General features: G+C 34.4%; 1 pseudogene; it reads right to left on the minus strand.

Annotated features, from left to right (window-relative positions):
- Positions 1-9,126: 9,126 nt before the first annotated feature.
- On the minus strand, positions 9,127-9,638 carry LOC119527756 (annotated as a pseudogene).
- Between the last annotated feature and the right edge of the window lie 3,009 nt (positions 9,639-12,647).

Below are 12,647 nucleotides of genomic sequence, written 5' to 3' on the forward strand. Positions count from 1 at the left end.
CCAAAATTCTCTTACCTTTTCATGAAAATGATTTTAACAAAACTGACTAAATGTCTTCCTTACGTCTATCGTATAATCCATGTAAAGAGCGTAGGTTTAAATGAGACAGTATGTATGAAAATGTTCTGCCTACTCTTAATTGCTTTGCAAACATAAGATAGAGCTAAGTAAAAGAAAAAATAAAGAGATATGATATATTCATTGTTGGAGAAATATCTAGTATTTTCCCTAGAAAGGGAATTTTTTTCCTGTCACAGTGAATTCAGGTACCCTTAAAATAAGAGAAAATGCTGATCAGAGTGGAGAAAACAGAGCATTCAGAGTGATGAATTGTTCAAAGAAAATCAGCTTGGATCACAGGAAGACAACCACACTTGACAAAACTGATAGTATTTTGCTTGATAAAATAATACAGTTGTCAGAGAAAATTGGGGACAATTTTCCTATGGTACAAACTGTTCCCTAAATGACTAGATAGAAAACTAAATCTACAAGGTCAATAGAAAGACATGGGAGACAGCTACTGGGATAAAGAAGTGTCTTGAAGAATGAAGACAAATGATAACAAGGGATTGAAAACCTCAGGATGGTTAGAAGTGACAGGTGTGATGTGTCAATCACCCACATTAGTTTCAATTGTAGAAAGTTAGACACTAGTGATGTGAAAGATAAGCAAGATAGTGATGAGAAAGATAAACACGATAAGTAAACGTTCACATGAAAAACATTTGAATCTGAAATCACAAATTCATTCAAGGATTAAGGTCACCAACTTTTCAAAGATTTGGCAAGACTATGCTGGACAGTGATTTCAATAGACTTGTGACTTAAACGTCATTATTGTAATAGCACTAAAATAAGCCACTGATGAAGAAAATAATAGAAAAGAAAAGCTCAAATTTCCCAAGGTTGTAACATATTAAAAATTGAAAAAGAGAAAAATATCTTGGGACTGTAGTATGTGTGTTTATGTGTATGTTTGTACTACACCAACAACAAAATAATTTAATGCCTTTTCTAATGTCTTTTACTTTTTCACATAAACCAGAAGAGCTGGAAAAATGTCATCATTTTAACCTCAAAAAGTCACTGATACATGTTTGCAGATAGGCACTTATTAATAAAAAACAGTTCCAAAATCTTCATATATGGGGCAAAGAGCAGCCAAATTGAAATTGCTGTACAACCTCAGTGTGTGTGATTTTGAAGAAAGAATTTCTGAATATGAAAGTATCTTTAATTAGCTGATTATGGCAATATTCAAGCAATTTGATTATGCAGCAGCAAACAAATAGTTGGAGAGAAATGATAGAACTAGAGGAGAAAAATCTCTGATAGAGAGGAAGTGGGGTAAAACGGGAAATGAATTATTGGAAGAATATTACATAATCCTTTCAAATTGGCTTACATTTTTTTTTTCCAAAGTAAAAATTTAGCACATGAATATTGTGAAAATACAGAAAAAAATATAGGAAAAAAGACTTAAGTAATGAATATGTAGCCTGCCATGTACATAAGGTTAACTTCATTAGGTTTATTATTCTTTCCTTCAAAATGAAATAGAGAAAGTGTTTATTGCATGTCAGCATTGTAGTAGTCGTTCCTCTAGGCGTTTTTTATACAGAAATCATCTCAATTTTTAGAAATTTTTATTGGTAACTTAGGTGTAAAACACCTACTTGATTTCATCCAAAGATAAATGGAGCCTATGATTTGTTTGTGAAATATATACTAATGATAATACAGATAAAAGTCCCATTTTTTCCCTTCTTTTTCTCTAGTCACACGCACAAATGAGTAGAAATTTAAATGACTAAGATTTTAAAAACTAAGACCTTTTATGTGACTATTAAAATTTATCAACTGATAACTGATTGTAAATCTGTACAATGTGTATTTGTTCAATTTTTTTATTCTAACTAGATTATCACAGTCTAATAGAAATTTCTGTGATGACAGAAATGTATAATCAGCATCGTCCAATGCAGTAGTCACTAGACACCTGGCTATTAAGTTTTTAAATGCGGTTAGTGCAATTGAAGAACTGGTTTTTACATTTCATTTAATTTTCAAATCTTTAGATTTCAATTTAAGTAGCCACAAGTGGTTACTATATTAGACAATGCAGATGTAGACAATTGTACTATCTCCCTATATAAGGATATATATTAGTTGTGTTTTGATAAGCTGGCCTGTGGAGATAACTGCCCCCAGAAAGTGATACGATTCTTAATATCTCTCTTCTCCAACACAATCTGGCTCCCACAAAAATTCTCACACTTGCATACATGTTAATTCCTTTAAAGGGACAAAGAAACTCTAAAGAGCTGTGTTGAAAAATGCAAATATAACTGAGAGAAGATTTATTAATGAATTCATTCAAATCATTATTAGCTTCTTTGGTAAGACTTGTACCAAGTGGAAAACAAACAGGCCAACTGAGCTTAAAAGAATGTGAAAAATTCCAGAAAGCAAAGCCTGCACCATCAAAGTTGCCAATATTACAGTATTTCAAAAGCTTGTCTGTATTCCTTCCACAGCTCAGTTCAACTGAAATTCATTGAGTTTTTCTAAATGATGTCATTATACTTGGCTCCTGATAGAGATATAATTATGAATGGGAGAGGGCTGTTTTTTAGTATGTATGTCCTGGGCAATGTGTTGTAATCACTCTCAAATTCCATTTCTAAATGATTGTTACTTGGTAAATTTAGTATCCCTTCAGTCTGGAATAAAATATGCAACATGTTTTTCTCAGAAAAGTCAGCACTTCTTTCAAAGTACTCACAGAGCACAGAGAAGTCATATATATGTAGAACTATAATGACAATGCAAACTTAAATTTGTAGAGTATTTTGTGATTTACAAATAACTTTAATATATTTGGCTTTATTTGATTCTCATACTGAATCATGTGAAGCATTGACCAGCAAGAAAACTTCAGGCCATTTATTGATAATTGACTAAGCAAGCACTCAAACCCACCTACCCTGATTTTTAAATCTAGAATTCATTCCTCCACACCAAAATTATAGTTCAGTCAGAAGTAATATCACCATCACTACATTAGAGGTACTGTTTTTAAATGAAGTTGAGTTATTACACGGTAATCTGAGAGACACTTTAAAATACTCAGATAAAATGTGCTAGGGGAAAATAAATTGTAAATGCTAATGGTTCAAATGGAAAATACACTTTTGAAATCACTGAACATTAACTTTATGGGTTGGCCTGGAGGTTCAACACATTTATAAGTCCCCATAGACTTGCTTACAAATGTGTTTCTAAATATAATATACAAATCACCATACATGTACTTTATGGTTGACTTGTTAAATGATTTACAAGTAGCTTACTTTATCCATAATAAATCATATGAATATTAGTTGTAAAACTATTTCAGCAAATTAAATTAAAAATCTAGAACCCTAATCCACCAGTTCATGCATTCAAGGTAAACCTCAAAAATATAAAGGAAACCATTACTAAGACCAGAAGTGAAAAAAAAAAAAAGGTAACTCTCTGAATCTTTACTCCTGTTTGACTCTCACACATCACAGGAAATTGACCTCCAGCAGCATTCCCCCAAAACTATTTTTGAGAAAATAATATTAAGTTTATAATGCAAAATTTGCATAAAAATAACCAAAAATAATTTAAGTGTAATAATCAAGTGTTGGCACCAATTTGAATGTTTACATACTTCATACTTCAGGATGTCTCAGATCCCCCAATACTGCAATGCTTACAGTGGAGAATAGCTTGTATTTCCTAAACTTCCTAGATGCCAGAGATGTTGTTGTTATTTTTGTTGCTGCTGCTGCTTTCCATTAGACCTCTCATAGGGCTGCTGTCACATGGAACATACTTTGAGAAATGATTAATATAGCATCACTGTAGTCTATTTTTCTTGGACTTGGGTGCTTATGTGTGAATATTAGTGGATAGTTTACTGGCTTTTATCATTGCTATAATGAAGCAGAAAAAAATAGATAAGATTATTAAGAAATATGGGTTATAGTTCTAAAACTCATATTATCTACTGTTATTATCTGCACAAGTGGTTTAAACTCTCTAATCAGTTTGCTCATCTGTAAAATATAGGGCAGAATTTGTTGATAGCAAATTTATGTTCTCCAAGTCCAGTATCTGATCCCCTTGCTAACTTTTTTAAAAGATGTAAATCTTTTTATTTTGAAATACTTTCAAAGTTACAGGACAGTTACAAAAATAATACACACACATACACACAAACACAAAATACACACCCCATACATAGAACTGCAATATGCCCCTATCCTCCCAGATTCCCAGATCTACCAATTTTAACACTTTGCCACATTTGCTGTATCATTCCACATATATATCCATTAACTTATCAATCCATATATCTATCTATCCATTTATTTATCACTCCATTTTCAGAACTCTCAAGTGTAGGGTGAATACGTTGTATTCTTTGTACACTTACTACTGCCATGTACATTTCTTAGGAACAAGGATATTGACTTATGTATCATCCACCTTAAATGCAGTTATCAGGTTCATGAAATTTAACATTGATATAAATCTTATACTCTATATTCCAAGTTTTTCATATGTTCCAGTAATATTCTTTTGAACCTTCTCTTCTTCCTTGCTAGAAACCATCTAGGATCATGTATTGTCTCTAATTGTCATTGTCTCTTTAGTTGTGCTTTCCTTTTCCTTTATTTGTGGGAACAGATATACAACATAAACTTTCCCAACTCAATCACTCCCAAGCATACCATTCAGTGGAATCAATCCCATTCATTATGTGGCAGTATCCTCACCATCTTTGCTAAACTTTCCCATCTTACCAAAGAGAAACCGTGTACCCATTTTACATTAACACCCATTCCCCCTGCCCCACATCCCTGGCAACCTGTATTCAATTTCTGTCTCTATGAGCTTGCATATTGTCTGATATTTTCTTTGAAGTTGGGTCTTAAATTTAACATTTAAATTTATAAAATCTCATTTACTTTCATACCAACTTAACTTCAATAGTGTACATAATCTCTGTTCCTATACCACTCTGTACTCCCATTATTATGCAATTCTTGACACAAATTACATGTTTATACATTATGAGTCCAAAACCATTGATTTATCATTACATTTTATTGTGCTTGCCTTTTAGATCTGTGGGAAGTAAAAAGTGGAGTTATAAACCAAAAACTACAAAAGTACTGGCATTTATACTTACTCCTGTCATCACCCTTACCAAGGATCTTTATTTCTTCTTTTGGCTTCAGTCTATTGTCTATCATCCTTTCCTTCCAATCTGCAGAACTCTCTTAAGCATCTCTCATAGGGCTGGTTTAGTGGTGATGAACTTCCTCAATTTTGTTTATCTGGAAATGTCTTCATCTCTCCCTCATTTTTAAAAGACAGTTTTACCAGATACAGAATTCATGGTTGGCAATTTTTTGCTTTCAGCACTTTAAATATGTCCTCCCGCTGCTTTCTTGCCTTCATAGTTTCTGATGAGAAATCGGCACTTAATCTTACTGAAGCTTCCTTATAATTTGTGGCTTCTCTCTTGAGGCTTTCAGAATTCTCTATTTCTGAAAATTGACAGTTTGATTAAGCATGGGTCTCTTTGGGTATCTCCTGTTTGGAGTACACTGAATGTCATGGATGCGTATTCATATCTTTCATCCAATTTGGGAAGTTTTCAGCCATTATTTCTTTGAATATTCTCTCTGCCCCTTTCTTTATTCTCCTTCTGGGACTTTCACAATGTGTATATTACTCTGCTTGATGGTGTCGCACAGGTTCCTCAGACTCTTTATACTTCCCTTCATTCTTTCTTCCTTCTTCTCAGATTGGTCCTCCTCACTGATGGTTTCTAATGCTTTAATTTTGTCCTTTGTCTGGGCCATCACTTCCTGTTTGTTTCTATGTTTTGTAGTCTTCTATTGAAACCTGGATATTTTGATAATTTAATGGTGTTGCTAGAATTTACATTATGAGCATTCCATTTTTTAAGCTTGTATCTAGCTACTCTTATGAAAAAGAAAACACCTTTCCTATTCACCTTATCCTATCTGCAGACTGACCTGGGTAAGTGTTCTTCAGTGCTTATCCATACAGTGAGTTCAGACAATAGATCATAGGGAACTCCTTGATCCATTCTTGCATTCATTTTGTCTTCAACGTATGCATGTGGCCCTAGGAAATCCCTTTTTGACACTATTCCGAATGTCCCCTCTTCCCTAGGAGAGTTTCTTCACAGTCCCAGCCACTGCACTCAATGTCCTACAGCCAGAAATCCCTTGTCCCAATCAGCACTTGATTGCTCTCCCAGTGTTCTATAAGAGTACTCTGTCAGCTGCCTTCTACATGCTTGGCAAGTTCTAGGATAGCCAGTTCCTCAGCCACCACCAGGCATACATGCTTCCACAATGTGTGCAAGAGTTACTTTACTCCTTCCAGAACTGGGACCATGGATCTGTGCTGGGAGCATGGACCAGCTCCATGCTGAGCCAGTGAGGCATGAGAGAGGCATCAGCCAGAGCACCATGACAATCTATCACTTTATTTTTTTTTCATCCTACCACTTTTAAGTAGCCTTTTCCTTGACTTGGCACTCAGCTTGTTACTGCAGCCCTGTAACTATTTTCTTGGGCATCGAGAAAGATGTTTCTACCAGTCCATTTTGTTGTTCAAAGCTTCTGGGGTGGGAACAGAGTCCTAAAGCATCTAATTCCACCATCTTCATAGGGACAGAGCCACATGGTGACAAATTTGATGATTGTTATAGGTGGGTAATGTTTACATGAGATTCATTGTACTATTTTCTCTGGTTTTATAAATCTTTGAAAGTTTCCATAATAGTAAATGGAAAAAAATTAAGTTCTTATAGAAAATATGCAGCAAAGTGGCTCATACCATTATGATTTTAGGATGGTGCCTACATGTTATAAGTAAACTAATTTATGTTGTCTTCTAATATTATTGTAATGTATTAAGGAGAAAATACAAATGGTTGAATTCTAAAAATATATACACATTCCAGCGGTGTCTTCTGTTTTTCAAATTCAATACATCAGTCCCATGACAGATTAAAAGGCAAACATTTTAAACTCATGGTCTTAGAAACACACATTCTATACTAGGGGTCACCTGCAAGTTTAAGAATTAATTGAAAGTAAAACTAATTTTTTATAGTGAGTTTTCTGCTTTCTCTTAGCTCATAATTCTTTGGTTCAACACCTTTCCCATATACTTTTCTATGAGGATATTACTCATATATTCAACAAATACTGAACACCTATATTAAGTGCTAGGCCTTGTGTATATAATGATAAAAAAGACAAAAACCTTGCCCTCAGGGAGCTTATACTTGAAAGTAGGTCATTACAACAGAATCTGCTAAGATTCTCTCTAAGTGTATGTATGTGTGCGTTAAAACTTGTTTTAAAGAAAATTTTAAGAGTTGGAAGTCATCATGAGACATTGTGCCAGTTTGAAAGTATTGTGTCCCCCAAATGCCGTTACCTTTGATGTACTCATGTGTGGGCAGACGTTATCAGTTTTTATTAGATTTCTTTGAGTGTTTCTTTGGAATGCACCCCACCCAGCTGTGGGTGATGACTCTGATTGGATAATTTCCATTGAGATGTTGCTCCACCCATTTGGGGTGGGTCTAAGTTGATCAGTGGAGCCATATAAATGAGCTGACATAAGCAGAAGGAACTCAGTGCAGCTGTGAGTGACCTTTTGAAGAGGAGCAAGCTTGCTAAAGAGGAACGTCCTGGGAGAAAACCATTTTGAAACCAGAGCTTTGGAGAGATGCCAGCCACATGCCTTCCCAGCTAACAGAGGTTTTCTGGACACCATTGGCCATCCTCCAGTGAAGGTACTCGATTACTGATGTGTTACCCTGGACACTTCATGGCCTTAAGACTGCAACTGTGTAGCCAAATAGACCCCCTTTTTATAAAAGCCAATCCATCTCTGGTGTTTTGCATTCCGCAGCATTAGCAAACTAGAACAGACATCAAATTACATTTGATAATGGAAATAATTTATTTCTTATGTGCTCTTTCTCAGTTAAGAAGGCCTGAATTGCTATGCACTAAACAATCTGGTTCAGATGATAAATTTCATACTAACAGCATAAAGAAATACTGGAATTGGTATAAGGAGCTATGACAACCCCTAATGTGTTGACAAGAGATGAAGAATCTTTTAAATTTCAAAGCTTATATCCTTTTCCATGAAATACAAACCTGACAGCATCTTCCCATCCCTACCTAAAGTCACTTGTTCTTCCATTAATAAATCACATCTGAAAAAGCCAAGAAGTTCATTATCCTGTGTGGTGGAGAACACCCTGTGGACAGTATCTTCATGCTCCTAAATGATTCCCTAAGATTGTCCATTCCACAATGTATTTCTATTGGTTGTCTTCCCAAATCCCTTCCCACCAACTACAATACCTTTAGCACAGCACACACCTTTAGCACAGGTTCATTCTATTTTCAAATTTTTCAATTATAGTGATCATGCTATCATTTTTATTAGGATAATAATAATAAGAGGTATGAATAGTTCTCCTTCTGTATTCTGAAACCAAGTAAAGAAGTAGACACAGATGTACCAAAATATTTCATGCTTAGAGCAAATGTATTCAGTTCCTTTCCACACAACCCATAACAACAAGGTATTTATGAGCTCATTTCCTTTTTCAAATCAAAAATTTGGGACAAACTTTGAGGATCCACTCATCCTCCATGGTGAGCCATCTTGGGATGTGTTTGGATAAGTGTGTTCTATAGGGAAGAAAGAAACATTCTTGCTGACCTGCAAATTAGTTAAGTAGGGAGTGTATGGTGATGTCTATTGTCTCTTCCATCACCACCAAGCTCAAGTTTGGGCCATAATAGTTAAGTTGTACAGAAAGATGCCTACAGAAAACCATTCAGATCTGCCACTACAGGGAGGAAGGCATGAGAGAAGAGGCAGAGGGGGAGGAGAACACTCAATTCCTATGATGGAGTGTAGAAGATGCTTGCTGGAGAAGCATAACTGACACTTTTTGATGAATGATGGAAGACAAACAAAAAATAGGAGCAAAAAATGAAGTTGTCCTCCTTAGGATGCCATACCAACCAGAAAGCCTCCAAAAAATTCCTCCCGTCACGAGAATATTCTTCTTCACAAAGGATAGCACTTCCTCAGCTTTGCTTTTGACTTCAGTAGGTATTTCGTGGCTCTTAGAGATTTTCAGCTGTTCCTTGAGTTTTTTCATATCCTTTTCTATTTGCTGCCAGTCAACTTTGATGTACCCAGTATGGTTTGCAAGCTGAAGGAGAAAAAATCACCTCCCACAGCTGTTGCAGCCAACTTTCCAATCTTCTGGAATACAAACCCTGTGCACCATTGATGCCTCCAATTAAAAGTGACGCCTCCAATTAACAGCTGGGTTGCCACACTATACTTTTCAGCAGAGGGCCCAATAGCTGTCCTAACAGCTTGCACCACCATGGCTGCTTTTTAGCTAATTCTGCAAAGTCCAGTGACTCCAAATTTCGCTCAGAGTTTCCTTGACTGGACACAGCCATTTTGGTGAGCTCATCTTGCGAGGACACCCTCACAGGCTCGGCGCGGAAGCCTGTGACCTCTTGCTAACTTTTTAAATGTTCATTTGAATGTAGCATATCATTGACAATCCTTTGAAACTGATTTCGATGAACCTCTCTTACATCTTCCTTATCTGTCCAGTTATTTGCACACTTCCCTACCCCCTACCAGGATAGAATAAAGGAAGCTGAATCTTTGAATTTGGCTTATATCACTTTCCCATCTTTTCCAAATTGGGAAAATCATACTCTAACAAAACTGGTATTTACTTTTAAAGTGCTATTCCAAAGGGTTAAGTAAGGTCTTGCTACTGAGAGGCTTAAATTACCATTTTCTCAAATAACTGAAAAGCTTGTCAATCATTCCAGAACAGTCCTAGACGTTAAATCTTTCAATGTGAAAACATTTCCAGTCAACAATTGTCCATAATTTTAAAAATATCTTATGTAATCTTATTTTATATCACTTTATTGTAATTTTCATACCATATAACATATATTAAGGAAGAAAATATAAAAAAATTAGTTGATTGAAATATGAGATAGAGAAGCAAGGGATAAATTTACCATTTATTAAGCATTCTTTGTTTTAAGGCACCATGCTAGGGTTAATGCATGTGATAACCCTCTGTCATTTCCTCTCCTAACAATCTTACAGGTCATAGCCTGAATTCCTGTTCTACGTATGAGAAAATAAAGGGCCATATCTTGTTCAATAATACTTATCTAATAATTTGGAGAATGGATATTCAAACAAGGTCTTCCTGATTCCATATACTTTAAATACAGCATTTTTCTACCACACTGGAAAACAAGAAGAGATTAATTAGAAGAGAGAGAGAGAGATTAATACATCTTTCGTGTGAATTTTACTAATCCCAAAAGTAAATTCAGGGCTTTAACTGATTAAAACACATGTGATGGTTCTCACAAATAGTACACAAATAGTATTTCTCTAAGTCATAATTATAATAAAAGATACTGAGTGATAAAATATATTATGCAATAAACAGATCAATATTCATCCTTCTTTGATTAGTCCCTCCCAAAACAATCAAGCAAGGAAACAAAGCAAGGGCATCATGATTAGGCAAATTCTATAGCTATGGATTCTTAAAGGTCTTTTTTAAAAAGTAACAAGTATCATATCCCCAATAATAACATATTAGATATTTCTTCTTGTCTCTATCTTATTTCTATAGGATAAAGGCAGACTGGATGATAGAAAATGAGCATGCTTCCTTAGACATTGCATTCTAAAACATAAAGGAAGCTCAGCTTTCTTTTAAATATTTGCAGACTTATAGAGGAATACCTTACCTCTTCATCTGTCATGAAAAATAGAGTTTAAATCCATTTAGTATTCAGAAGTCTCTAAAAGCTTAAGTAAAAGGAAATTCTAAGTGCCACACATTTTTATTGTTTGTGAGAGTTTAGGGAATCAGCTGTTTTTTCTTCACTCCAAAGTAATAAAAATAAATAATTCTATACATTATGCAAAAGGCAAACTTATCCAGAATTCTATACAAATCCTACCTTGAGATTCCAATCAGAGATTTATTGGAACTTAGGAAATTAGTTATGTATTTTAAGAGGCAATTCTGTTACTTGTCGGTTTCTCATTATTATAGGGAGGGTCAAGATTTTATTGCCCCACATTGAATGACTTTTAGAAGAAAACAGGATAATTGATCTAGGACAGAAAATGGGATAATTAGTGAAACTAGACCTGGTGATAAAACTGAATATAACTCTACATAATTTTCTGCATGATATTCATAATGCCTCTGTTACTGAAACATGTGATGGAAACTATTTCACTTGCTAATAAATGGACTGACCAAATGTAGTTTTCATGAAAATAATAAACAAATTCTAACTTTATAGTTTTAGCTCAAGCATTAGAGCAGAAACTTTTCTTTTTTCTTGTCTTTTATGACAAAATCTGTTAATATTCACCTGTCGTGCTTTATATTGCACATGTATGGAACAATATTGCACAAGTAAGGATAGAAAGAAAAATGGGGATGGGGTGAATTAAAAAATTTTTACCAGGATATTATATAGTCACTTCTATTTTAAAAATCAGTGTTCCTGGTCTTTTAAGATATATTATTTGGTCATGTCAGTGATATTCTATGGATTTTAATTGCCATTTTGACTAAAAAAATGCTTAAACTTAGAAGGGTTATGGAAAATTTGAACCAATTCTTGTATAAAGGAAGTAAATCCAATTGTTGAAGCATGATAATTATTGTTAAAATAATTGAAGTTTTATATATAAGCATGTTGCCAAAATATACCTTGGCTTATAGACATCATAAAACTCATATATGTCATTTCAAAGCAAATTGAATTCTCTTCCACAATCAATGCAGTTTCACTTCTGCCATAAGATATTGTTTATGTTTCTCATGGGAAGCCACTGTTAATTTGTAATAAGATTAAGAAATAAGTGCTTCAATTAATTTGGTTTTAAATTATTTGCTTTCTATCATAACTTCAGTGTAACTTACTAAAAGTTGGAAGTGCACAAAAATTTTATTTTTAAAAAAGCTTTTACAGGAATGTCAAATTATCTTAAAGTTTTAGGTAATTTTTTTATAGGTTAATAATAAGAACCATATAGATAATTGATGCAGTCAGGGATGTGGGTAAAGTGATAAAATTACTACCTGATATAAATCCAGATATGTGCAAGTTTTAAGCTAAGATAGCATTTAAAATGTTGAACCTTTTGCTCCCACATTGGTGGAAAGTCAGCTTGAAATCTTAATGTGGCTGGTGTTGTGAAATACTAACTGTAGAATTTTAACAGTTCTTAGTCTTCAAGCACAGTTTGATTTTGAATGAAACCCTTTGCATTTTATTAACTACAAAATCAATGGAACTTCAAAATATAAGGAGCCAGTAGTTACATTACAGGGAAAAAACACCTACCACCACCACCACATCACAACAACTAAGAGGGGGAGGACTCCTGCTATTCTTGATTACAAAATTTTGGAATTTTAATTCCAGATAAATTCAGGA

This window comes from Choloepus didactylus, chromosome 1 (genome assembly GCF_015220235.1).
Source record: "Choloepus didactylus isolate mChoDid1 chromosome 1, mChoDid1.pri, whole genome shotgun sequence".
Classification (NCBI taxonomy): Eukaryota; Metazoa; Chordata; class Mammalia; order Pilosa; family Megalonychidae; genus Choloepus; species Choloepus didactylus.